The sequence below is a fragment of the Chiloscyllium plagiosum genome, unplaced genomic scaffold (assembly GCF_037043375.1).
Source record: "Chiloscyllium plagiosum isolate Xiang-an unplaced genomic scaffold, Cpla_swu_hap1 HiC_scaffold_17, whole genome shotgun sequence".
Classification (NCBI taxonomy): domain Eukaryota; kingdom Metazoa; phylum Chordata; class Chondrichthyes; order Orectolobiformes; family Hemiscylliidae; genus Chiloscyllium; species Chiloscyllium plagiosum.
Window position 1 is genome coordinate 47,975,129 of NW_028270155.1, and position 27,963 is coordinate 48,003,091.

The following is a 27,963-nucleotide window of genomic DNA, read 5'->3' on the forward strand; positions in this document are numbered from 1 at the left end:
TCATCGTCTGCAAAAGTGAGTAGGGAATCAAGTCATGCGAGTAAGATGCCCATTAACTGAGAGAACCCACCTCCTGTATCCCAGACGATACGGCATTTTATTTGTCTTCTGAATTGAGCTGTTTAGTAACAGGTTCCTGCTCAGTGATTCACTTGTCAGACAGTATACTATTTCTGGTATTACTCTGCCTTCTGCTGGATAATTTAATCATGTACTTGAAAATTTCAACAAGGTGCAAGGTCAGCTTTTGTTATCCTTAACTAAAAGAGTTGCTTGTATGAATTCAGTGCTCCAAATTTCAGTGACAAATTCAAAAGAGATACATACAATGTTTTCAAAACCATTTATCTGTCCATTGTATATACATTTATTCAAAATATCTATTTTACCTGAGTTTCTTTTCATCTGATTTTGATAAATTGGGAAGAAATTGCTAGGACCCTTGCTGAGATATTTGTATCATCGGCAGCCACGAATAAGGTGCCGGAGGACAGGAGGGTGGCTAACACGATGCCACTTTTTAAGAAAGGCTGGAAGGAAAAGCCAGGTATTAAAGACCGGTGAGCCTGATGTCAGTGGTGGGTAAGTTGTTGGAGGGGATTCTGCAGGACAGGGTTTACATGCATTGGGAAAGGCAAAGACTGATTATAGATGGTCAGCATGGCTTTGAATGTGGGAAATCATGTCTTACTAACTTGATTGAGTTTTTGAAGAGGTGACAAACACGATTGATGAAGGCTGAGCAGTAGACTTTGTCGATATGAACTTCAGCACGGTGTTTGACAAGGTGTCACATGGTTAACCGGTTAGTAAGGTTAGATCACATGGAATCCGGGGGGAGGTAGCTAATTGGATGCAAAATTGGTTTGAAGGTATGAGGCAGAAAGTGGTGGCAGAGAATTGTTTTTCAGACTGGAGGCCTGTGACCAGCAGCATGCCACAAGGACTGGTGCTGGGTCTACTGCTTTTTGTATTTATTAAATTATTTGGATGTGAATATAGGAGGTATAGTTGGTATGTTTGCAAATGGTATAGTGGACAGTGCAGAAGGTTATCTCAATGCAACAGGACCTTGATCAGATAGGCCAATGGGCTGAAGGGCGGTAGATGGAGGTTAATCTAGACAAACATTACGTGTTACATTTTGGTAAGGTAAACCAGGGCAGGACTTATACAGTTCATGATAAGGCCCTGTGGAGTTTTGCTGAACAAAGAGACCTAGGAGTGCAGTTGCACAGTTCCTTGAAAGTTGGAGTCGCAAATAGATAGTGTGGTGAAGGCAGCATTTGCACGCTTGCCTTTATCGATCAGTGCATCGAGTATAGGAGTTGGGATGTCATATTGTGACTATATAGGAGATTGGTGAAGTCATTTTAGTATACTACATTCAATTCTGATCTCCCTACAATAGGAAGGATATTGTTAAACTTAAAGGGTTCAGAAAATATTTATAAAGCTGTTGCCAGGGTTGGAGGGTTTGATCTGTAGGTTGAGGCTGAATAGACTGGGGCCATTTTCCCTGGAGCGTGGAGGCTGAGGGGTGACCTTACAGAGGCTTATAAAATCATGAGGGGCACGGTTAGGGTAAATAGCCAAGGTCTTTTTCCTAGGTTAGGGGAGTCCAAAACTAGAGACACAGGTTTAATGTGAGAGGGGAAAGATTTAAAAGGATCCGAAAGGGCAATTTCTTCATGCAGAAGGTGGTGCATGTATGGAATGAGCTGCCAGAGAAGGTGATAGAGGCTGGTACAATTACAGCATTTAAAAGGCATCTGGATAGGTACATGAAAGGAGGGATTTTATGTACATAAATAGAGGGATACATGTTTAGATGGATATGGACCAAATGCTGGCAAATGGGACTAGGTCTGATCAGGATATCTGGTCAGCACAGACAAGTTGGACCAAGGGGCCTGCTTCTGCGCTGCATAACACTATGACTCTAAATTGCTGACAGATGATTGCATGAGTATTTACTTAAAGGAATATTCCTTCATTCCTTACATTCTTGAGTCAGAATATTAGGTGGCATGTTTCTCTGTTTATTGCAAATTTACGTTTGTGATTGCCCTGATGTAAAATAATAAAGATGAACTTCTAAATTATTTGAATGAAAAATGACATGATGCTATACTTCTAACTGTTTATCATACCATTCCCCTGTGACTATGTTATGGTACATAACTGCAGAGCTATAAATGGAAATCATTTATACAGATGTCATTTAACTACTTCTGTTTTTGCTTCAACTTTAACAGGTACTCTTTGTTTTAAACAAACTCCCCACTCCTCGGGTTCAACATTTTTGAAAGAATTTTGATAAAAGTATAGCCTCATCCATTGACAAGTCAAGGATGTATTTCAATTCATTCACACAGAGTGACTCGGGATAAAATAATGGGTAAATCTCAGGAAAAACTCAGTCTAATTCTCAGTGGACATTTTAGGGGCTATGCTCTTAGTTATGTTGTATAATGAAATGCTTTGAACAAGTGAAGTAGAGAGGCTATATAAAAACATAACGAGCTATGTACTTGCACATTATTCTTTGGAATTATTTTCCCGAAATGGTGGTGGAAGCAGTGTTGTCTGAATGTATTTAAGGCAGAGGTGGATAGCCTTTCATCTTCTTGCTTGCCACAAATCTATCAAAAGTAGGCTGGAATGTGGATTTTGAGGTTACAATCGGATGATCTTTCATCTTACTGAATGGCAGAGCAGGCTCTAGGGGCTGATTACAGTACTCCTGTTTGTGTATAGTGAGACCATACACTGATGTTGATGTTGAAACACGGGAAGTGGAGAGATTGCAATATTAAAATCTCCAGAAGACCAATTCTAGTTCAGAATGTAGATGTAAATTAAGGAGGACATTGTTATTAGGCCCTGTAAATAATATCAATAAGGTGTTGGTCTGAAGCCACGATTGGAATGTTCGCAATATTTCAAGTTTCCACATAAGGCCTCATTTAACATTGACCAGCAGCTATGGGCATATGTAAACACCTCAAAAACAAACACAAAAATTGCTAGAAAGGCTCAGCAGGTCTGGCAGCATTTGCTAAGAGAAATCCAAGTTAACGTTCTGGGTGAAGTGACCCTGCCTCAGAACCGTACTGCAGTTTTTCTTTTGTTCTGATCTGCACCAAGTTGGCTAATGGGTGAGTCCTATGGGCTGGTGGGGAGAATGCAAGGGAAGAGATCATGTCTGTTGGAAAACTGTATTCGGATTGAGAGCTGAAAATGTGTTGCTGGAAAAGCGCAGCAGGTCAGGCAGCATCCAAGGAACAGGAGAATCGATGTTTCGGGTATAAGCCCTTCTTTGGGCAGTCAAAGAGGTTGCGCACATCTTTAATGGACGCCTCTTCTTGTTGCTACAGCGCAGACTAACTAACGAAGGTGGCTATGGCATCATGTACATTTGCATTGCTTCCTGTGATAACCTAACTATTAACATAATGATATATTAAATTTAGCACACTTTAGATATGAATAAGCATTCCTCAGCAGGCTGGAGGAATCCAAGGAGCATGAATATTCATCTTGACTTATATATCCTCTCAAAAAGAGAAGTCTTACCCATAGTGAGCATTCTCTTTAAAGACCTCAGTCTGGATTTTTTCTGTAGAAAATGGGACAAAGATACGATGTGTATACACTCTCACCTCTCCATGAATCTGGCCTAACAACCTGACTTGAATGTGATAACAGTCTCCTACATACCTTCGGTGAAGGTGCTGGTCACTGGTGAAGAAAGAGGAAATCAAGTTGAATATTGCATCCAGAAATCTTGCAAACTTCCTTGCCATAAAGGTTAAAATGGCCGTAAATGTAGCTGTGTCATCCTTTTGTCAAAATTGTCTCAAAGTGCCTGGTGGGTTAATCCAATGAATGTCCACACAGTACACAATTGTACAGGTAGCACAGGGTTTGATTTTCCAGTGGCCCAGATTTAGATGTCCTCAGCATGGGTAGCACAAGACTGCAACCATTGGCCTATGATGGCCCTGAGTTACTCAGGGTAAACTCAGTCTAGGTTCCCATGAGTGATTGCTCCCAGGGGCAACCCCTGCTGAAAGTGCATCGAAGATAAATGAGAACAGACCTGAGCTCAGCTGTGGTGTCTTCTGCAGTCAGGATACCCGCTAACACTCAATTTCAAGGCACACATATGAGTAATGACCACTTGGGTGAGGAAAGAAAGAAGTGAATGCCCGAAGGAGGAGAGGAGAGGGAGAACACTGGCAAAAAGAAGAAAATTAATTTTATAAGTACCATAAGAAATAGTGTAATGTGCCAGCTGAACAGATACAAATATGGAAGGTATAACAAAGAATGTTGAAATCTATTATAAATGGATTAATTCAATGAACAACTTTGGTTAGCATACATATGCTGAATAATTTAAATTTTAAAAATGAACTGCTCTTTTTCTGACACATAACATGGCCTTTCCCAAAGCATTTCAAATTCTCCACGTTTGCAATTTCTTCACAACCTCACAATTACAAAGAATCTTTCAATTCAAACCACAACTTTGATGGGTTGGTTTTCATTCTACTGCTTCTCACTGAATAAGCAGTAGATTAGTAATGATTTGAGCATCATGCATACTCAAAGATGACAGCAATTTAATTAAATTACTGGTAATGGTTTTCATTTACCAGATTTTTCAATAATACATCACATAAGATTCACATCTTGTAATGGTTGTCAGAACTGCCAATAAGGTAAATGAGATTTTTATGTATTTTTTATGAATTCACTGAAACACTTGCTCCCTTTTCAATAGAGCATTAAATTTCATAAGTGCATTTAACATGTCATTATTTATTGCAAAAATGATCTGTTTAATAAACAAAATCATCAACAATATGGTCAGCTAGTAATATTTCTCAAAGGTATTTTTGCCCGAGGAAACTTTATTTGTTGGGGAGTTTGAAAGTTTTAAATTGAAACTCAATCTGTCAGCCATCTAGTGGCAAAACACATTGCTGCATTGGCAAGTTCAATTTTGCAAAAAAACCCAAGATTTTCTTAAAGAATTATTTGTCGTTCCTTCTGAACTATATACAACTACACTGTGGAAAAAAATTCCACCCTTTTGAAATGACATATTTTCTCTATCTGGACAATTAGATTTCACTTTCTATTGATAGTCCTGTTGACTAGAAAATCATTAAAGCCAACTTAGATCAATTCTTTGCAGACCTTAATCGCAGCAAGCCATCAAGCCATTGCTCTGGTTAATGTGACCCCAAAGGAGTGCTCTTTACTGGGACCTTTGTTCACCATGTGACTGGCAGGAAAAGGTAAAATGTCTCCACCGAGGTCAAGAAATATTGTGGTTAGATAAGATGAATTTCCTCACTTACAATATTTCAGAATCATGACTTGACAATCCTGTTTGCAAAGAGTTTTATTCAAACAACTTTTTGCTGAATTTTCTCAGCCCCTGAATAGCACAGGCAATGGGAGGAAATATGGCAAGATCAGAAAATTGAGATTTTCAACATTGAGAAAATAAGTCCAATTTTACAACCAAGGTTTGAATGGTGAGATAGGAAACAGTGAGAGGCTTATTTACATACATTAACACCTCATGGAACTTAATTCTGCATCATTGACATGCAGTTTCCTATTCTCTGATGCACTACAAAAAAAATAGACAGTGAAACATCCTGACATGAAAGTCTGAGCAGGTGTTTGGTAGCACCAGATACCACTTGGTCTTCCAGGTCTCCATCTTGGACAGTAGTCATCATCATCTCAACATATGGTCCATGGCCAGCAACAGAGTCAGACAATAAGATTGGTGTTGGACACAAACCAGCCTCACCACATCCCCAGCTCATTGAGGATACAGTTCTCCACTTCAGCATTTCACCTTGGAGTGTACCAACATCTTTCACTAGAATGCTGCTGCTAGGACACTTTGTTCACAGGGATAGAATCAACTCATGGGTTCGAGCAGGATATATCTCAGGGTTCTTAACCTGTTCTCTTAGCACTCACACACTTTGTGATTACTTAGATGCTCACAGTATCTCTGCTGTGCCATGCCTTGTCTTGCTTTTTTGCACTTTACTACCTCATTCAGACCTTACAGTTTCTCAGTTATTCTGTCATGTTTTGTCTGTTAGCCCAGAACCAAAGCCATGCAGCTTATCATGGTTTTCAGCAGTGGGCAGCCAAGGAAGTGACATGTTATTATGTCTGGGTGTTCTTGTACACCAGTCAATGAAGGTAGGCATGCAGGTACAGCAGGTAGTGAAAAAGGCTAATAGCATGCTGGCCTTCATAACAAGAGGGGTTGAGTATAGAAGCAAAGAGGTTCTTCTGCAGCTGTACATGGCCCTGGAGAGACCACACCTGGAGTACTGTGTGCAGTTATGGTCTCCAAATTTGAGGAAAGACATTCTGGCTATTGAGGGAGTGCAGCGTAGGTTCATGAGGTCAATTCCTGGAATGGCGGGACTATCTTACGCTGAAAGACTGGAGTGACTGGGCTTGTATACCCTTGAGTTTAGAAGACTGAGAGGGAATCTGATTGAGACATATAAGATTATTAAAGGATTGGACACTCTGGAGGCAGGAAGCATGTTTCTGCTGATGGGTGAGTGCCGTACCAGAGGACACAGCTTAAAAATACGGGGTAGACCATTTAGGACAGAGATGAGGAGAAACGTCTTCACCCAGAGAGTGGTGGCTGTGTGGAATGCAGAGGCCTCTGGATTCATTTAAGAAAGAGTTGGATAGAGCTCTCAAGGATAGTGGAATCAAGGGTTATGGAGATAAGGCAGGAACAGGATACTGATTAAGGATGATCAGCCATGATCATATTGAATGGTAGTGCAGGCTCAAAGGGCAGAATGGCCTACTCCTGCACCTATTGTCTATTGTCTATTGTGGTGCCTCACTTTCAATGTCTCACTGACACCATGTGCCAGCAATGTACATGGTAAACACACTTCATGTGCTTCAACAGAATGGCTATGTTTCCATGTCTAAGAGGAGTGTCCTCAGCCAAGTCAAGGGGACTGTTGTCAGTCAGATAGTACCAGAACAGTAAATCAAGTGTGTCATGTGATCTCAGTCTTGGGGTTTGGACCTGATCAGTCAGCCATGTGGAACGTTCAGGTCAGGGAGTCTCTATTGCTACAATCTGCGGAGTGGGCCATTATCAGTCCAGAGATCTGTTCACTGGAAGTTTAGGAGTGTTATCACGGGATGCTTTGTGGCGGGGAAGACAGGAAAGTAAATTGTGAGGATTTGAGGCAGCACACTGTAATGCAGAGGGGACAATAATTGTGAGGGAGGGGGGGGCAACACAATAAATAGGGTTGGAATACCACAGAGCATGATAGGGCAGGGAGGCTGCGTCATCATCATCATCATCATCATCATCACCACTTTGGATCATCACAATAGGAGAACAGTATCTGACTGTGTTAATCATGACTTAGTTGAATGCCTAGGGCTCAGGGATAAAGTGGTGAGAGAAGCGGTTAAATAAATGGATGGGTGGGAACATGGGGAAGATCAAATTCACTGGCATTGACAGGCAGAAAGGAGCAAAACAAGGTGGGGAGTGAAATCATCTAAATTGAGTGGCTGAGTCTGTGACTCACTCTGAGACCTGTGAAGCCTTCCACCCTCATCCAGATTACAAATATTCAATGGACATGTAACCAGCACCTGACCCACAGTGGGTCAAAGTGAATGTTCCACTTGCTGGGGCTGGGAGGTCCATACTCTGCAATGTGAACTCCTTCACAAGGCAATAGTATTACACAGACACCAACACAGTACAGGTGTAGTAAACCTTAATGCGTATGTGACATCATACATTGATATACTGTGTTAGCTAAACATCCCAGCCACAATCTTATTAAACCTCATTATTCAACGTTGCAAATCAATCTGACTAATGGCTGTGAGACACAAGCAATGTCTAATGGGTTGCAACCTGCAGAATGTGCAATCACCTTTGAAGGTTCCACACACTGCAACAAGTACAAGGGTTGCTCACTTGACCTCCTGAATTATCAGAAGTCCACACCAAAGAGAGAGAGAGAGACAGACAGAGAGAGAGAGACAGAGAGAGAGAGAGTGGATGTGTGAGATGCTGGTCAAATGTTACTTGTGTGAATTGCAATTGCTGAATGATGACATTACAGAGGAGCTACTTTGTTTCTGATATTGCCCACACAGACTCAATGGAAGCATCCCCAATAGATCTACACATAGAGGCTCTAGTTTTCTCCAAAGCTGATGCACTAAGAGCTGCTACACAAATGGATAAGGAACATGAAGGTTTGAAAATCCAGGAGCAGCATCAAACTCTTGCTGAGGTGGATTCAACCCGTACTGCAGAGGACTTAACCAAGTTTACCCTGACCTATGTACTGCAAAGCCTCCAGCTCTAGGTGTCCTCATGATGGTGCAGGGGAGCCTGAGTAAGTGAGTAGGCAGCACAGAGGGTAAGCAGCACTAGTCTGAGGGATTCAGATGGTAGACAGTGATAGAGCAAATTTGCTCCATGCAATAGCGAGAGTGGGAAAATGTGATGTTTGGTGGGTGGTAGACACAGTATTAGAGCCAGAGTGAGGGTAAGGCAACAGAAAAAGGATGGTGGCCCTTAACATTGAAGACTGCAGAAGATTATTATGTTTATTTCTGTGGCTGCCTGGCATTCATCTGGACCAATGACACTGTAATGACCCTGGTGACAAGTTCAGACCGGGCTGGCAAGGTCTGATATCTTAGTCACTTCTGCCAGTCCTCAGGAAAGAGGATGTCCTTCCTCTCCGCTACCATGTCTGCTAGGAATTCCAGGAGGCCCTTGTCAGGAAATCAAAGGCCGATTTCTCTCTATCGGCCATTTCCCCAGGGCATTTCTCCCCACATGGTGACTGGGAAAAAAACAGCTTCTCTCTGAATATGCTTGACCTGGTACACAGCTGGGATTTAAATATGGTGACAGCTGCTAGACATTGTTATTCTATGTGAAAGCTGATCGGAATAGAAAACCAGAACGTGACTCCTCATTACACTCATATACTAACATATATTTGCAAATCTCATACAGACATGAAATCAGTGGTTTCGAAAGTCATGTCTAACTGATTAAAAAAAAGGATTAGCCCTGTTGAAAATGGACAAGGACAAATATCATTGTAAGAAAATTTACTGATAAAAACCACTGTTACAGAGAGAATGTACATAGGCCAGGGTAAACTTGGTTGAGTCCTTGTTATACACTTGTGGCCACTAACACAGCATAGAGGAGCCAGGCATGAACCTTGCAATGGTGCAGAACGTGGAGGCCCTCCCTTCCAGCATGGAGATGGCAACCAACTCTATTACCAGGCCTGTGCCACAGCCATGAAGTAGTTCCTGATGTTTAAAGTCTCAGCCAAAGAAAAGGCCAAGAAGGGCTGCTATGTAAATTTTAACTGCAATTATGCAAACAGAGCACATTGCCATGCATGCTTAGAAAGCTGCAATCACAAGTATCCACTCATTCATGGAATATGGACTAACCATTTATCGCCCATCAACCCTCATTATTCTCAAGAAGTTGGCCAAGTGCCACCTTGTGGATTAGAACTGAGTAGATTACTAGCCCACTTCAGAAGGCAGTTAGGAGTCAAATGTCCTGCTGTAGGTCTGGACTCACGTGCAGTATGGACAAGGAGGATTTGTTTCCCTAAAGGGCATTAGTGAGTCACTTAGTTTTGTTATGACAATCGGTAATTTTATAGTCACCATTGTAGCTTCTTAATACCAGATGTTTTTGATTGAATTTAAATTCCCCTGCTGTCACGACAGGACTTTAACTCATATTTCCATGTAATTAGTCCAGGCCTCTGGATTGCAAACCCAGTAGTGTAAACACAACGCTACCATTACACAGCAGTGCAGCCATCTGTCCTCCAACACACTGTGAGGATTGTTGAGATGGTACCCTGGGAGAATGATAAAATCTTCATTGAGCAGAAGCCTACTGTCTTTCTTCAGAGTTACAGAATCTGTTTTTGACCACTGCCACTCCACCAGTGCCCTTGCTGTTGCCCAGCACCTAGCTAGACCAAACCACTCCTGGTCATGCTGAGGAGGTGCAGTCCACAGCCAGGCCTCCTAGGGCATGGGTCAATTGTGTATAGCCAGACTAGAAAAGGAACAGGATCTTCCTCTGCAATATCCTCTGCCTCTAGCAAGATGCCACCAACAAAACAAATCTTCCTCGCTGCTTCACTGTGTGCATTCTAGAGGGACTATATCCTTTGCAACACTCTGGTCTCACTGTCAACACCATTTCAAATGCTCATGACACCCATGCAATCACAGAAGGTGTAACACTTGCCCCATTTCTTCCTCCCTCTACACAGTCCATGATCTTAATTTACCCTCCAGGTGAAACAGTGATTTCCTTCTATTTTTCTCATTATAGTTTATTGCTTTTGCTGCCAACACTATGGTCTCCTACACATTGACAAGACAAACACAGAATGGGTGACTGCTTTCTGGAATACCTTTTCTGTGTCTGCAAGACTGCCTTTCAAAGAGCATTCCTGATGAAGGGCTTATGCCCGAAACGTCGACTCTCCTGCTCCTTGGATGCTCCCTGACCTGCTGTGCTCTTCCAGCACCACACTTTTCAACTCTGCCTTTTCAATGTAGCAACCTACGCTCATGCTTACCTTTCTGTCCCGCCGCAATGGTCCAACAAAACCAATGTAAACTCAGGAAGAGCACTTCAGTTTCTGCTGAGACACATTGCAATGTTCAGGACTCAATATTGACTTCATTAACTTACATTCAGTGTTCCATTTTAATTATAACCTTGTTTCCACTGTGTCTTTTCAACATGAGCATCTCAGCAGCACTGACCTATTTCTGTGATTAACACCTACCACTACCCCTATTCTTCACCTGTATGTCATCTCTACTATCATAGACAGTCTCTTTGCTTTTTGCTCTGGGACACTTTTCTCATCGGTTCCACATGATTCTGCACCCCCATTCTCTGCAGCATAAAAACTACCTTCTGCCAGTCCGTTCAGATCCAAACAAGAGTCATATCAGACTCTCTCTCCAAATACGCTGCTAGAGCTCCTGTGATCTTCCAGCGCTTTCTGCTTTTATGTTAAGATCTCCAGTATCAACAGTACTTTGATTTACAAAAGACCAAAGGACAGTACAATCTGGCCCTTCAGTCTTACAGGACTGTGCTAACACATAATACCTTTCTAAATTAAACACGTTTTGCTTCTATGCAGTCCATATCCCTCAATTTCCTCCTATTCATATATCTGTCAAGATGCCTCCTAAAACTTGCTATTGTCTCCACCTGCACCACCTCAGTGCATTCCAGGCTCTTACCAAACTCTGGGTAAAAAGCTTTACGATTCACATTTCCTTTAAACTTTCCCCCGTTTACCTTAAACCTATGTCCTTAGTAATTGACATTTCTACCCTGGAGAAAAGACTCTGACTATCCATTTTATCCATACTTTTAATAATTTTTTAAACTTCTATCAGTTTGACCCTCACCTTTTGGTGTTCAAGTAAAAACAAACCAAGTTTGTACAATCTCTCCTCATAGCTAATAACCTTCAAACCAGATAATAACCATCCTGGTAAACCATTTCTGAACCTTCTCCAATCAGAACGGTACACAATATTCCAAATATGGCTTAAATAAAGTTTTATATAGATGCAACATGACTTGCCAACTTTTATACTCCATGGCCTGACCAATGAAGACAAGTATGCCAATGTGCCTTCTTGGCCACCTTATCCATTCACGTTGTTGCTTTCAGAGAACTGTGAACCTGTACGTCTCAGTATGTTAATGCTTCTAAGGATTCTGCCATTTGTTGTATACTTCTTTCCTGTATTACATCTTCCAAAATGCATCAACTCACATTTATCTAGATGAAACTCCTTTCGCTATTTCTCTGCCAAAGTCTCCAGCCTACTTACATTCTACTGTATCCTCTGGTAATTGTCCTCATTATCTGCAGCCCGCCCAACCTCTGTGTTATTTGCAAACTTACTAATCAAGCCACCTACATTCTCCTCCAAGTTATAGGGGTCACAGCACTGATCCCTGCAGAACACCACTGTCACAGATCTCCAGTCAGAAAACACCTTTCCACAGCTACTCTCTGTCACCTATGACTAAGCCAGTTCTGTATCATCTCCCCAGCTCACGACTGATGTCATGTGACTTTATCATTTGTATCAGCCTGTCATGAGGAACTTTGTCGAAGATCTTGCTAAAGTCCACGTAGGCAACATCTGCTACCCTGTCCTCATCAATCATCTTTGTCCCTTCTTCAAAACTCTCAAACAAGTTTGTAAGACAGGACCGCCCACACAAAGCTTATTGTTCATATGTCTATATTTTTCCAAATGTGAGTAAATCTTATCCTGAAGAATCGTCTCCAATAATTTCCTTATCACTGACATAAGGCTCACCAGTCTGTAATTTCCCTGGTTATCCCTGTTGCCCTTCTTAAATAATGGAACAATGTTGCCTATTCTTCAGTCCTCTGGGGCCTCGCCTGTGACTAAAGAGGATATGAAATTTCATACAAGCTCCAGAAAAGTCCTCACCTGCCTCCTTCAGCATTCTGGGATAGATCCCATCAGGTCCAGGGGACTTGTCTACCTTAATACTTTTCAAAACACACAACACTTCCTCCTTTTTTATTTTGACAGGCCCTAGAATATCACAAGATTCACCATCCACCATGTCCTTCTCCTTTATGAATACCAATGTAAAGTATTCATTAAGGACTTCACCCACTTCCTCCAGCTCCATGCATTAATTCCCTCCTTTATCCTTGAATGGACTTACCCTTTCCCTAGCTATGCTCTTGCTTCTGATATATATATAAAATGCCTTGTGATTTAATTTAAACCTGTTTCACAATGTCTGTGGGTTGTGCACCAAAGTCATGAGTTGGCAGGTAGCGTGAGATACCCATGCCATCACTCTCTGACTTTTCACGTTGGCTCCAATGCTGATGATGCAGCAGATTGCTGCAGACTCCACCATGATATTGAGCATTTAGCTACATGGTGTGCTGAATATGGCCTTCCAATTGCTGTAGTTTTAGGGGATTTCAACTTTACATTGACTGAAATCACTTTGGTGTGAAAGGATTTGACAGGGTGGAATTTTTAAAGTGCATCCTGGAGAGCCTTTTATGCCAGTGTGTGGCTAGACCAAATCCCAAGGAATGACGCCAGATCAAGTGGTTGAAGTGTCAGTGGGCGAGCATTTTGGGAATAGTGATCATAACTATAAGTCATTATGGAAACGTATAAGGATAGTTAAATATCTAAATTGAGGAAGACCAATATCATTAGACAGGATCTGGGGAGCAGCTTCTTGCAGGTAAGTCTACACTTGGAACTTTGGAGTCTTTTAAAGTAGTATAGTGAGAATATAGAAGAAACGGCTGAAGGCACAGATATTGCAACAGTTATAGAACCTGACAATAGTCCATCAATAGTAGTGAAGACTTGCGCTCCAGAATTGGCCACACTTCTAACCATACTGTTCCAGCATAGTTGCAACACTGAGCATCTACCTGACAAATATGGAAAATTGCCCAGGCATCTCCAAGCCACAAAAAAAACCAATCTGGAAAAAATCCAATCTGGCCATCAGTCTACATTCGATCATCAGTGAAGTGATGGGAAGAATTGTTGACAGTGATATCAAGAAGCATTTATAACAGAATAACCTGCTCGTTGATGCTCAGTTTATATTCCACCAGGGCCAGTCAGCTCCTGAATTCATTGCTACCCTGGCACAAACAGGGAAAAAAGAGCTGAATTCTAGCGGTGAGATGAGAATGACTACCTTTGACATTGAAGCAGCATTTGATAATCTGTGACATCAAGGAGCTAGAGCAAAATAGAGCTAATGGGAAAAAGGATAGAGGGAAACCTTTCTGATGGTTAGAATCATACACAGCACAAGCACACAATGTTGTGGTTGCTGGAAGTCAATCATCCAAGAACACCACTGCCAGAATTCCTCAGGGGAGTGCTCCAGACCCACCAGCTAAAGCTGCTTCAACAATGACTTTTCCATCATTAGGAGTTTCAAAGTGTGGACGCTTCATGTTCAACATCATTCCCAACTCCTCTGATACTGAAGCTGTCTGTGTCCATGTACAGCAAGACCAGGGCAACATTCAGGTTTGTACTGTTACCTGTCAGATACATTTATGCCACATTAGTGCCAGACAATGTTCATATCCAAGCATAGCAAAACCAACCAGTGTCACTTGATATTCAATAGAATTTCAATCAGCAATCAAAATCCTGATCACAAACTGAACTAGACTAGCCACATAAATACTGAAGAGCAGGTCAAAGGCTAGGAATTCAACTGCAAGTAATTCATCACTGTCTCCTCAATGCCTGTTTGCCATCTACAAGGCACAAGTCAGGAGTATTATGGAATATTCTCCTCATGCCTAGTTGAGTGTAAATCCAACAACATGCAAGGAGCTTAGCGCCATCCATGACAGAGTAGCTTGTTGATTTGTATACCATCCACTACCTTCAACATTCACTCCTTTCCCTATCTACTTATTGGCAGCAGTGTGTACAAGATGCAATGCAATAACTCACCAAGGCTCCTTGAATAGCATCTTCTAAATACTTGGCCTCTGTTACGTAGAAGGATAAAGTCAGCAAATACATAGGAACACCATGACATGCAAGTTCCTCTTCAAGCCTTACACCACCCTTACTTGGAAATATATTGTTCTTTCTCTCTTGACACTCTGTCAAAATTCTGGAACTGTGTGGAGTTTGCACGTTCTCCCCGTGTCTGCGTGGGTTTCCTCCGGGTGCTCTGGTTTCCTCCCACAGTCCAAAAATGTGCAGGTTAGGTGAGTTGGCCATGCTAAATTGCCAGTAGTGTTAGGTGAAGGGGTAAATGTAGGGGAACGGGTCTGGGTGGGTTGCGCTTCGGCGAGTCGGTGTGGACTTGTTGGGCCGAAGGGCCTGTTTCCACACTGTAAGTAATCTAATCCAATCTAATCTAAAAATTCCCTCCCCAGCAGCAATGTGGGTTCAAGAATGTAGCTCACCATCACTGTCTCAAGGGTAATTAGAGATAAGCAATAAGGCCTGGTCCAGCCAGTGACACCAACATCCTGTAAATGAATAAAGTAAGAAAGTCCTGCGATAGAGGAGCTGAGAAAAATACTGAGAATTAGGGCCACAAATGTAGGACTTTTCAGAGTTCCCTGATGAGAAAACAAGTAAACAGTAAGGCAAAGCAGAAAAAGTCTGACAGAAGTCAGGTTGATAACTGAAGTGAGGAACAGACTGAATCTAGAAAATTTGCAGGGGATGTGCTGAAGTTGTTTCTTACTGCATTGTTAATTAAGGAGAATGTCACAGCTGCTCTAACAGGGACATCATGGAGGTCTTATTCAGTGAGGTTCTATGGGTAGAACTCAAGAATAGGAAAGGTACACTCCCCAGCCAGCAGAAGATAGAGAAATGTAGGAATACAATGGAAAGATGTAAAAACAAAAGGGTTGTTGTAGGGGGTGTTTTTAACTTCCCCAGTATTGAGAGCAAATCCCACAGTACGAGGGCCGTAGATGGGGCAGAATTTGTTAGGTGTATCCAGGTGCTTCTTGAAAGAATATGTAGATAGTTCAATGAGAGAAAGGGCTTGTACTGGGGCATGAGCCTAACCAGGTGATCAAAGTTTCAGTGGAGAGGACATTTTGGAAACAGTGATTATAATTCTGTAACTGTTAACATAGTCATGGATAAATGTAAGACTGGTCTTTGGGTAAAAGTGCTAAATTTGGAGAAGGCTAATTACAGCAGTATTAGGCAAGTGAAAAAGAAACAAGCATTGAGAATATGTGAAAAAAATTTAATTTAGCATAAAAGGAAATCCAAAAGTCTCCTATTCTGTAACTGTAGAGTAATAGTATTGGAATCAAGTGTTCATTATACCTGTACTGAGGATTGGTTAGTTGGATTGACTGGCCAGCTGGTTTGCAATGCATGGGTGACGCTAACAGCATGGGTTCAATTCCCACACTGGCTGAAATTACTATGAAGGACTTGACTTCTCAGTTTCTCCCCTTGCCTGAGGTTAAAACATCACCATACATATGCAGAAGAGAAGCCATATTTATGCTCTGCTTGTGAAAAAAAGTGACAGTTCTTGACAGTGTTGAATGTAGAAAGGTTTTTAAGAACTCATCCAATCTTATCCAGCAACAGGTTGCACTCAAAGAAGAGGACCACTCCAACATACTAGGTGTTAGAAGGGCTTCAAGTGTACACACAAATCATGTGCGCAATATATTGAGCCATCAGAATATCCGTTCAAATCTACAAGATACAGGAAAGGCTATAAAACTCCTCCATCACCAGTGTAGCCACAGTTCCTGAGATCTTGTCCTCTTCTGTTCTTCCTCTATTCATTACATAAGATATAAAACTTTGGATAAAAACTTCAGCACTTTAGTCACCTCAATCTCCTATCTGTCCTTTAAGCTTGATGGAATGGAGATTACAGTGTACCACTTGAAGGAAGTAATGATGCACTACAATTTATTGGCTAAGACAATTTTCAGTAATTTAAAAGAAAAGTATTAAATAAACTTTAAAAAAATTAAAAAGGGCAGCACTGGGGCTCGGTGGTTAGTACTGCTGCCTCACAGCGCCATAGGTTCGATTCCAGCCTCAGGCAATTGTGTACAATTTGCACATTCTCCCCGTGTCTGCGTGGGTTTCCTCCGGGTGCTCCCGTTTCCTCCCACAATCCAAAGATGTGCAGATTAGGTGAATTGGCCACGCTAAGTTGCCCACAGTATTCAGGGATGTGTGGATTAGTTGCATTAGTCAGGGTTATTATAGAGTGAAATGGGTCTGGGTGGGTTACTCCTCAAAGGGTTGGTGTGGACTAGTTGGGCCAAATGGCCTGTTTCCACGCTGTAGGGATTCTATGTAACCCCAACAATGTTAATTTGAACAATGTCATCATCTTGGTATTATTGATGACCACAATGAGTAACAGGTGGTCCTACAACACTCCATCAGCATACCCCTGTAACTACAGCAGTCAATCTGATACTGATACTCCCACAGTGCTGTCACAAGTGTGTCCTGGAAGTGTGATTCCATAGCAGTCAAGGAACAATGATATTGTCCAATGGTGTGAGTTTCGGAGGAAAACTTGTAAGTGTTAGTTTTCCCCGTGTCTGCTCCCACTGTTCTTGTTGATGAGAGAGGTTTTCTTTGGATGGAACTGTCAAAGGAGACTTAGCTAGATGCAGGTATCTGTCGAGAGTGTGGTGCTGATGAAAGAATTCCTGATGAAGGACTTTTGCCTGAAACGTTGATTCTCCTGCTCCTTGGATGCTGCCTGACCTGCTGTGTTTTTCCAGCACCACACTCTCAACTCTAATCTCCAGCATCTGTAGTCCTCACTTTCGCCAAGATGCAGGTACCTATGAACTCATTCTCTGGTCAGAGACTGAAATAACTGCCAAGGCAGAGATAATGCTGACACAAATTGAAGTTTCTTATATGTATCAAAGTATGGAGGGGAGAGAAAATATTGAAGACTTGAACTGATACAAATATACCTAACATTATGAATAAAGAGAGGGGGAAAAGACAGAAAAAATCATGACTCATGTTTATAGCTAAAGCAAACCATATTCAATGTTTAGCCAATAGATGTCAGTATAACATTATTTCTAATCTGAACATCTATTGACATTATTTTTATTACTTAGAGTATTGGAAACAGCATTTCAATATGTAGCAAGTAAATTACACTTGGTGTCTTAGTTACTATGCATGATTTATGTTTAATTTTGGTTGTGACTGTGTCACAATAAACCAGCTCAGTTTACCTTTTCAGCAGTGATGGAATAATGATTAAAAAGTTCCAGTGGTCTGTGGCTTGTAGGGAAACGTGCAGGTGATCCATTGCCTTAGAATTTCTGAGTGGCAGAGGTTACATGCTTGGGAGGTGCTTTTGGAGAAACTGCAGTGAGTTCCTGCAGTGCATCTTATAGAAAATGCACAACAATCACTGCGCACTGATAGTGACATGAGTGAAAATTTGAATTGGTCAGTTACACGGGCTGCTTTGTCTTGAATGGTGATGAGCTTCTTCAACATTGCAACTTGTCACATGCTGTACAACCACAGTATTTATAGGGACTGGTCCAGTTTGTGCAGGATGGCCAACAGTGACCACAAGGGTATTGGTAATATCACGAAGAGATGGCCAGATACTATTTTGGTGGAGAAGGTTATTGCCTAGCTCTTGAATGACACATATGAGCATGGAATGCTTCAGTATCCAAAGAGTCAGGAACAGTGATCATCTGCAAATATCCCAATAACACCTTCTCTTGTTTATGAAACAATCCTGTTAGAGGTACAGCAATTGTACTGAAGTTAGACACAGATTTCCAATAAAACCCACATATTCCCAATAATATGATTTCCCCGTTTAGTGTTAGGATGGGGCTCTTAGACCCTTGACTTTTGCTGCCCTTGGCAACACTTGACCTTGCCCTACAATTTGCCCTCGATAAATTACCCTCACTTTTGCAAATTTAGTTCTGAACTAGCATTTGGTCTACTACGACATTGACCTGGAGTACTCCTCCTAAATGTCCTCTGGATATGATGGAATTTCTCAGAGGCATAGGAATTGAATTCTCTTCCAATTTGCAAGTATGGATTTCTGCTATATCCTCTTCCCAAGCCTCGTTCCATTCAGGTATTCTCTTTACTCGAAAGCTTGGTCTTAGTTTTTGTTTTGTTCTTTCTCCTACAACCATACATTCAAGGCAGATTTTGAGCCAAGCTCCATATCTATTAAAGTGAGTTTCTTTAATTTGACAACGTAATTTGCAGGAGTCTCACTTAACAACTTTTTTCCTTTCATGGAATGCAACTCTCAGGACAACCTCAATCATAGAACATAGAATATAGAACATAGAACAATACAGCGCAGAACAGGCCCTTCGGCCCTCGATGTTGCACCGACCTGTGAACTATTCTCAGCTTGTCCCCCAACACTATCCCAAAATCATCCATGTGCTTATCTAAAGATTGTTTAAATCTCCCTAATGTGGCTGAGTTGACTACATTAGCATTCCACGCCCTTACCACTCTCTGCGTAAGGAACCTGCCTCTGACATCTGTCTTAAATCTATCACCCCTCAATTTGTAGTTATGCCCCCAACTTGTTCCCTACTTTGCTGGAGTTCCTCTTTGTTAGGGTTAAATTTGTCCACTTTTTTCCCATTATGTCTTCAGTGCCATTCTGCAATTAAGCTCTGTGCTGACTCACCATGTACCCGAATACAATGTATATATTTGGAGCTGTCTTTCAAATTTTCTCTCAAAATCAACTTTGGAAATTCAAAAACTTACATCACAAGGATACTCGAAGGAAGTGTAAATGTGAAATTCCACCCTTTCATCATTGCCATCTTTCAGTTGTGTAATACATCAAGACTAACCTGCCACTAGGCAGCCATTATTATCCATCCTATGAAAGAAAAAACTTTATTTACACCTCATGAACAGAAGGGGCAGCAAAGAGGGCAAAAAAACAAATCCTCAGGCCTTGTCATACCTTACAGAGTTGTTTTATTGCCACTAGATGGTGCAATGTGCACAAACTTGCGTTCAAATTTATTTACACAAGATCATGGTATCAGAAAACAATGAATTTATATAATACATATTTGATTTAAAATGTTGGTTTATGACTCCACTGAAGCCTTTCATTTTGCAGAAAAATTGCAAATATCACCACTTCCAATAAGTTATCACTATTTTAGCCTGAACAGCAATGAATTCTTAGTTTGCTTTATTCTTGGACGTATCTTATAAAATATAACCTACTACAAATTACAATAGCAGGCAGAATGCTACATTTTCCAGCTAAGTCTGAGTTGCATTGAGTTTTTTGAAGGGATTTTCGCACCCACGCTATCTTTAAAAGCCTATTGTGCACCCGGACAAGCCCTGTCAATCTGACATTTATCCTGGATTTGGCAGACAAGGGGAAATCAGAGCCTCGCTGTATGGATAGGAACTTGGAGGTCATGCTGGACGGGATGCTGCAGAAGCAGAACTTCCTTTCACTCCAGGAACCACTGGTGGCAGCCATTACGGCAGACTGTGCCAACCTGGTGCAAGATTGTCACTCGGATTACAGCAGTCTCAGCCCATTCGGAGAAATGCACAGCACTGGAGGAAGAAGGGCACCCCAAAGGCATCAGAGCTGACATCTTCTCTCTGATACCCCACACTCATTCTATCTCCGCCACAATTCCAAAACAAAAACAGAGAATGCTGGGAAAGGTTTTGAGTCTGGTTATGACTATTCCATTTGCCTCTACAACTATGGAGTCCAACCTCCAACCAATGCTCGTGCTCTCTCATACTGCCGTAGCTGCAATATCCTCCCTTACTCGCTATCACCTGCTATCAATCCTGCAATGCCCTCTGCACTGCACACTCATTCACTCCTCACCTCCTCACTGCACCAACAGTAACGTTTCTGCCACCCATTCCATTCCTAATTACCTGCCTCATTCTCATCCCAGCAGGAAAGCAGTCCTAATTCGGGCAGAAATACTTAAGACATTCAGCTCCTCTCCTATTATAGGATCCTGACTCGAAAAGGTCTGAGCGATGACTGACTGTGCCCAAGTTTGTGAATTGCTACTGGAGGCTGCCTTTGATTTTCTGTGCTGGGATCTCCTAACTGAAGGCTATCCACCTTTGTTTGACTGAGGCCTGCTGACAGCCATGTCAAGCTTCCTTCCTTTATGTCTGAGCTAACTAGCAAAGCAAATCAGAAGTAACACGATCGTGGTATGTCTGGCTGAGGGGACAAAGGACAAAATGGCAAAGGAAGGTAGGTTCAGAGTGGGTGAGTACTATGAAAGCAAGCAAACAGCCCGGAGCCGCAGCCTGGTCCAGTTCATGAGCTGGTTGTGTGTCCCTGAGCACAAAGTGTCCTTGCAGCAACATTACAATGATAGAACATAGAACGTTACAGCTCAGTACAGGCCCTTTGGCCCTCGACGTTTCGCCAACCTGTGGAACCAATCTGAAGCCTATCTAACCTACACTCTTCCATTCTCATCCATTTGCCTATCCAATGACCATTTAAATGCCCTTAAAGTTGGCGAGTCTACTACTGTTGTGGGCAGTGCACTCCATGCCCTACTACTCTCTGAGTAAAGAAACTATCTCTGACATCTGCCCTATATCTACCACCCCTCAATTTGAGGCTATGTCCCCTCATGCTAGCCATCGCCATCCAAGGAAAAAGGCTCTCACTGTACAACCTATCTAACCCTATGATTATCTTCCATATCTCAATGAAGTCACCTCTCAACCTTCTTCTCTCAAACTGTTGGTGCAGCTTAAGGTGCAGAATTAAAGTGCAGAGACTTCCCATAAATAGATCAAAGATGTGACATGGGGATTCTTAGAAGCTGGCATATGTCAGATGCCAATGTCCATGGACTTGTAGTGCATGTGGCTTGTGCCCATGGAGCATGCCCTGAAATCTTGATGCCCTGCGTCCAACACAGAGGTCCTTCAAAGCATGCTAGCAGCTGAATTTGCCAGGTACCTACTCTGGTTTTCATGCTGAAAACTTCTTAGCTTGCAACTTGCTTGGCAATTCTGGTAAAGTTGAAAGGTGATAAAATGAATTGGCCCATTAATGATGTTTTTAACAAACAAAAATCTTATCTGCTGCCCAATGAGAAACTCACTGTGCCACTTGTCAATATCAATAAGGTCGATAGCTGAGATGCTCCCAAGACCTCATTGATTCTACCACTAAAACACCACATTGTTCAGATCCCTATAAGGGTCCACCCAATTGCTTTAAGATTGAAACATTTCTTAAATTTCATTATAAAGCCCACATCCTAAATGGTGAGAAATCAAAAATCTGATTTCCTTTCTGATATGCAGATATTTATCTGTTCATTGAGTAGTGAGCCTGTTGTGAGGTTGTTCACGTTCAGCTGTAGCATATCATTTATGTCTTATACTTGAGTTGCTTACTTTTTTTCCTTCATACCTTGTAGTATGTAATTTCTCAGGATAGAATGGCTTCTTGTAATCCCATAACTTCATCAATATTATCGGCTTTTTCCTACTGGTACCATCACCTCTCCTTTTCACTTATCAATTATCTCCCTATTATTTTGCCATAGTTCCCTTGACTTTTCTATTTGCCAAGGGAACCATGGCAAAATAATCCACTTATTTTCCTTGCTTACGTTCCCTTTATCCAATCACTTGCGATCTGTTTCCATTGTGATGCAATGGATCTGATTTATACATAGTATCTTTTATTTGAGAGTTTGGATTTTGAACTTGTGGTATGTGGTTTTTGGCCTGTGAGTATGAAGTCTTTCTGGAGTCATGATTATAAACAAAGGTGTACGATCAAACAGGTCAACAGGGCATTTCAGAGGGAATAATGTGAGTTTGTTTGTGTTGTGAGAGTCTTAAACTCTTAACTTTGAAAGAAATTAGCTTGCTTTTGGTTTAGAAGAATCATAATGCTTTTGTTTTCTTTGGAAAATCCCATAGTTTGGAAAAATAGTTTCTCCTGGAGAATGAGTTAGTTCAGAACAGTTAAAAAATAGGTTATTTAAATTAAAAGGTTTTAGTTTGAATATTCCCTACCAAAAGTCTTTGGTTAGAATACTGAGGGGTAATTGAAGTTCAGAAAGGTAATGTTTAGTATAATTAAGGAAAAAGCTCTCAAGATTGGGCGGCACGGTGGCACAGTGGTTAGCACTGCTGCCTCACAGCGCCAGAGACCCGAGTTCAATTCCCGCCTCAGGCGACTGACTGTGTGGAGTTTGCACGTTCTCCCCGTGTCTGCGTGGGTTTCCTCCGGGTGCTCCGGTTTCCTCCCACAGTCCAAAGTTGTGCAGGTCAGGTGAATTGGCCATGCTAAATTGCCCGTAGTGTAAGGTAAGGGGTAAATGTAGGGGTATGGGTGGGTTGCGCTTCGGCGGGGCGGTTTGGACTTGTTGGGCCGAAGGGCCTGTTTCCACACTGTAAGTAATCTAATCTAATCTAATCTAATCTAATTGGGAATTGAAAGAAACAGTTAAGTCGAACCTGTAAATAAGATAGAGAACAAGCTCTATCTCTCTGTCACTCCCTGTCTCTCTAGTATTTGAGTACTGTCAAAATGATAGTCATAGATTCATAGAGATGTACAGCATGGAAACAGACCCTTCGGTCCAGCCCGTCCATGCCAACCAGATATCTCAACCCAATCTAGTCCCACCTACCAACACCCGGCCCATATCCCTCCAAACCCTTCCTATTCATATACTCATCCAAATGTTGCAATTGTACCAGCCTCCACCACATCCTCTGGCAGCTCATTCCATACACGTACCACCCTCTGCGTGAAAAAGTTGCCCCTTAGGTCTCTTTTATATCTTTCCCCTCTCACCCTAAACTCTCTAGTTCTGGACTCCCCAACCCCAGGGAAAAGACTTTGACTATTATCCAATCCATGCCCTTCATAATTTTGTAAACCTCTATAAGGTCACCCCTCAGCCTCCGACGCTCCAGGGAAAACAGTCCCAGCCTGTTCAGCCTCTCCCTGTAGCTCAGATCCTCCAACCCTGGCAACATCCTTGTAAATCTTCTCTGAATCTTTTCAAGTTTCACAACGTCTTTCCGATAGGAAGGAGACCAGAACTGCACGCAATATTCCAACAGTGGCCTAACCAATGTCCTGTACAGCCACAACATGACCTCCCAACTCCTGTACTCAATACTCTGACCAATAAAGGAAAGTATACCAAATGCCTTCTTCACTATCCTATCTACCTGTGACTCCACTTTCAAGGAGCTGTGAACCTGCACTCCAAGGTCTCTTTGTTCAGCAACACTCCTTAGGACCTTACCATTAAGTGTATAAGTCCTGCTAAGATTTGCTTTCACAAAATGCAGCACCTCGCATTTATCTGAATTAAACTCCATCTGCCACTTCTCAGCCCATTGGCCCATCTGGTCCAGATCCTGTTGTAATCTGAGATAACCCTCTTCACTGTCCATTATACCTCCAATTTTGGTTCATCTGCAAACTTACTAACTGTACCTCTTATGCTCGCATCCAAATCATTTATGTCAATGACAAAAGGTAGAGGGCCCAGCACCGATCCTTGTGGCACTCCACTGGTCACAGGCCTCCAGTCTGAAAAACAACCCTCCACCATCACACTCTGTCTTCTACCTTTGAGCGAGTTCTGTATCCAAATGGCTAGTTCTCCATGTATTCCATGAGATCTAACCTTGCTAACCAGTCTCCCATGGGGAAGCTTGTTGAACGCCTTACTGAAGTCCATATAGATCACATCTACTGCTCTGCCTTCATCAATCTTCTTTGTTACTTCTTCAAAAAACTCAATCAAGTTTGTGAGACATGCTTTCCCACGCACAAAGCCATGTTGACTATCCCGAATCAGTCCTTGCCTTTCCAAGTACATGTACATCCTGTCCCTCAGGATTCCCTCCAACAACTTGCCCACCAGTGAGGTCAGGCTCACCGGTCTATAGTTCCCTGGCTTGTCTTTATCGCCCTTCTTAAACAGTGGCACCACATTTGCCAACCTCCAGTCTTCTGGCACCTCACCTGTGACTATCGATGATACAAATATCTCAGCAAGAGGCCCAGCAATCACTTCTCTAGAGTCCCACAGAGTTCTCGGGTACACCTGATCAGGTCCTGGGGATTTATCCACATTTAACCGTTTCAAGACATCCAGCACTTCCTCCTCTGTAATCTGGACATTTTGCAAGATGTCACCATCTATTTCCCTATAGTCTATATCTGCCATATTCTTTTCCACCGTAAATACTGGTGCAAAATATTCATTTAGTATCTCCCCCATTTTCTGTGGCTCCACACAAAGGCCATCTTGCTGATCTTTAAGGGGCCCTATTCTCTCCCTAGTTACCCTTTTGTCCTTAATATATTTGTAAAAACCCTTTAGATTCTCCTTAATTCTATTTGCCAACGGTATCTCATGTCCCCTTTTTGCTCTCCTGATTTCCCTCTTAAGTATACTTCCTCTTCCTTTACACTCTTCTGAGGATTCACTCGATCTATCCTGTCTATACCTGACATATGCTTCCTTCTTTTTCTTAACCAAACGCTCAATTTCTTTAGTCATCCAGCATTCTCTATACCTACCAGCCTTCCCTTTCACCCTGACAGGAATATACTTTCTCTGGATTCTTGTTATCTCATTTCTGAAGCCTTCCCATTTTCCAACCATCCCTTTACCTGCCTCCAATCAGCTTTCAAAATTGGCCTTTCTCCAATTTAGAACTTCAACTTTTAGATCTGGTCTATCCTTTTCCATCACTATTTTAAAATGAATAGAATTATGGTCGCTGGCCCCAAAGTGCTCCCGCACTGACACCCCAGTCACCTGCCCTGCCTTATTTCCCAAGAGTAGGTCAAGTTTTTCACCTTCTCTAGTAGGTACATCCACATACTGAATCAGAAAATTGTCTTGTACACACTTACGAAATTCCTCTCCATCTGACACTTTAACATTATGTCAGTCCCAGTCTATGTTTGGAAAGTTAAAATCCCCTACCATGACTACCCTATTATTCTTACAGATAGCTGAGATCTCCATACAAGTTTGTTTCTCAATTTTCCTCTGACTATTGGGGGATCTATAATACAATCCCAATAATGTGATCATCCCTTTCTTATTTCTCAGTTCCACCCAAATAACTTCCCTGGATGTATTTCCGGGAATATCCTCCCTCAGCACAGCTGTAATGCTACCCCTTATCAAAAATGCCACTCCCCCTCCTCTCTTGCCTCCCTTTCTATCCTTCCTGTAGCATTTGTATCCTGGAACATTAAACTGCCAGTCCTGCCCATCCCTGAGTCATGTTTCCGTAATTGCTATGATATCCCAGTCCCATGTTCCTAACCATGCCCTGAGCTCATCTGCCTTCCCTGTTAGGCCCCTTACATTGAAATAAATGCAGTTTAATTTATGTCACGATAGATGGATTTTATTCTGCTGTATGTTTCAAAAACTGTCAAACTATGACACCTGTAAATAATTTTATTTGATCTATTTTATCTTCATTTTTTGCTCATTTTATCTTGATTTGTTTTGTCGTGAACTTCTGCCTTATTGTTGAAATTGAATCTGCAGCATTGCATGCTTATGCTTCAGTGAAAGTTGACCTTATTGACAAACAAAAAAGTTATCAAGCCAGAGTTCAGTCTGGGATCTGACTGTTTAGTATTAAGGTCAGCCGTTCTGCCATTCCTCTTCAACAATATATGACAACTCAAAGTCATGAGATATTCATAAAAGTTACAGGTGAGCTGGAAGCATGCATGAAATGCGATATCTTTTAGTATGTTATTCCATTACTTACCTATCAGTAGTTAGGAAACAATATTTATTTATCAGAAAGCAATGAAAAATATTTTATCTATATGACGAGTGAGGAGATCATTTGCACACCAATATTTTTCAAACCTTTTCAGTGATTCCATTGTGTTGAACAATCACGTTCAAATATTCCACTTTGGTGTCACATTTTGGATAGCACATCTGTATGTAAGAACATTTTGCCCTCACATTCTCAGCTGGCTAGTTTAAAGTTTCTGTTAATTTTTCAGTTAATTGAAATTGAGTAGACTTAGAATGAACACATGAAACATTAAATGAGGTACATGGATTTCCAATGAAAAACCACTGAGGACATATGGAAATGACCACAAAGCATCAGCAAAAGCTACCCATGAAAGTGTTCTACTTACCTTCAAAATCTTTTCAGTATTTAGAAAATTGCATACAGATCTTAAGAAACACATACAAAGTATATACCAGCCAAATAACTACTGGCCACCTACCGTCAAATTTAGTGTTCTTTTGAAAATGTATTCAGGAAATTTCACTCTCCCAAGGACCACAATGGAATCAGAGGACTTGAATTTTGTCACTAGACTGGAGTGTTATCTCACAATCCTCTTGAACCCCCCTTCATTGTCTGTCCTGATTTGTCCTTAGAGTGTGATGGAAGACCTCCTGCTGGAACTGCCACAGTCCTTACCATGACGATGCTTCCACCGTGGTGTCGGATAAGGAATTTAGGGACATTTATTGAATGGTAATGAACGAATGGGGACATATATCTAAGTCACCAAACATGTGCAACTTATTGGGAAATTTGAAGATAATGGCCCACAGCATGGCTCCTCCTGTCTTTTATCTTGAGGTCAATTTCACAAGGAAATGAACTGTTGACAAAGTAACCCGAATGAGTTGCAGAGATGCATTCTGTAAATTGAAATTCTATTGCCTCATACATGAACTTAAACATGTTTATTTAAGCAAATATATTTAAAAAGGAAATTTCTGTTGTGAATACATTTGGAAGGCAACAAAACTCATTCTACACAGCTCAGTCTCACTAAAGAAAACTCAGACTTAAAACAAAGTCATATAACTTGCCTTTATAGGTTGCAGTTCCATTTCATCAAATTTATAAAACAATATATTATTTATATTGTTTTAATATAAAATTTGAAGGAAATTTAGCAAAAACTGGAATGTTTAAAATGGTGCTTGAAATTGAAAGGTTGCTATTAGACAGGTGTATAAGATGACTCAAGTATTATTGTTTAGGTGATAATGGTCAATTAAATGTAGATGTTATTACATGTCCTCACAGGAGGAGGCTCCACAAATATCTCCGTCCTCAATGATAGAAGAGGCAGTATTTTGGTGTAAGCATTTGGAGCAATCTTCAAGTGGATGATCCATGTCCGCCTTATCCAGTGGTCCCCAGCATCACAAGTACCAGTCT

The 27,963-nt window shown here is 41.5% G+C and overlaps 1 long non-coding RNA gene across 1 annotated transcript; it reads left to right on the forward strand.

Moving 5' to 3' along the window:
- Positions 1-27,863, forward strand: LOC148147326 (uncharacterized). The gene is made up of 3 exons (XR_015759873.1): positions 1-15; positions 27,165-27,264; positions 27,829-27,863. It is a non-coding gene; the product is annotated as an uncharacterized LOC148147326 (long non-coding RNA).
- The last annotated feature ends 100 nt before the right edge of the window (positions 27,864-27,963 follow it).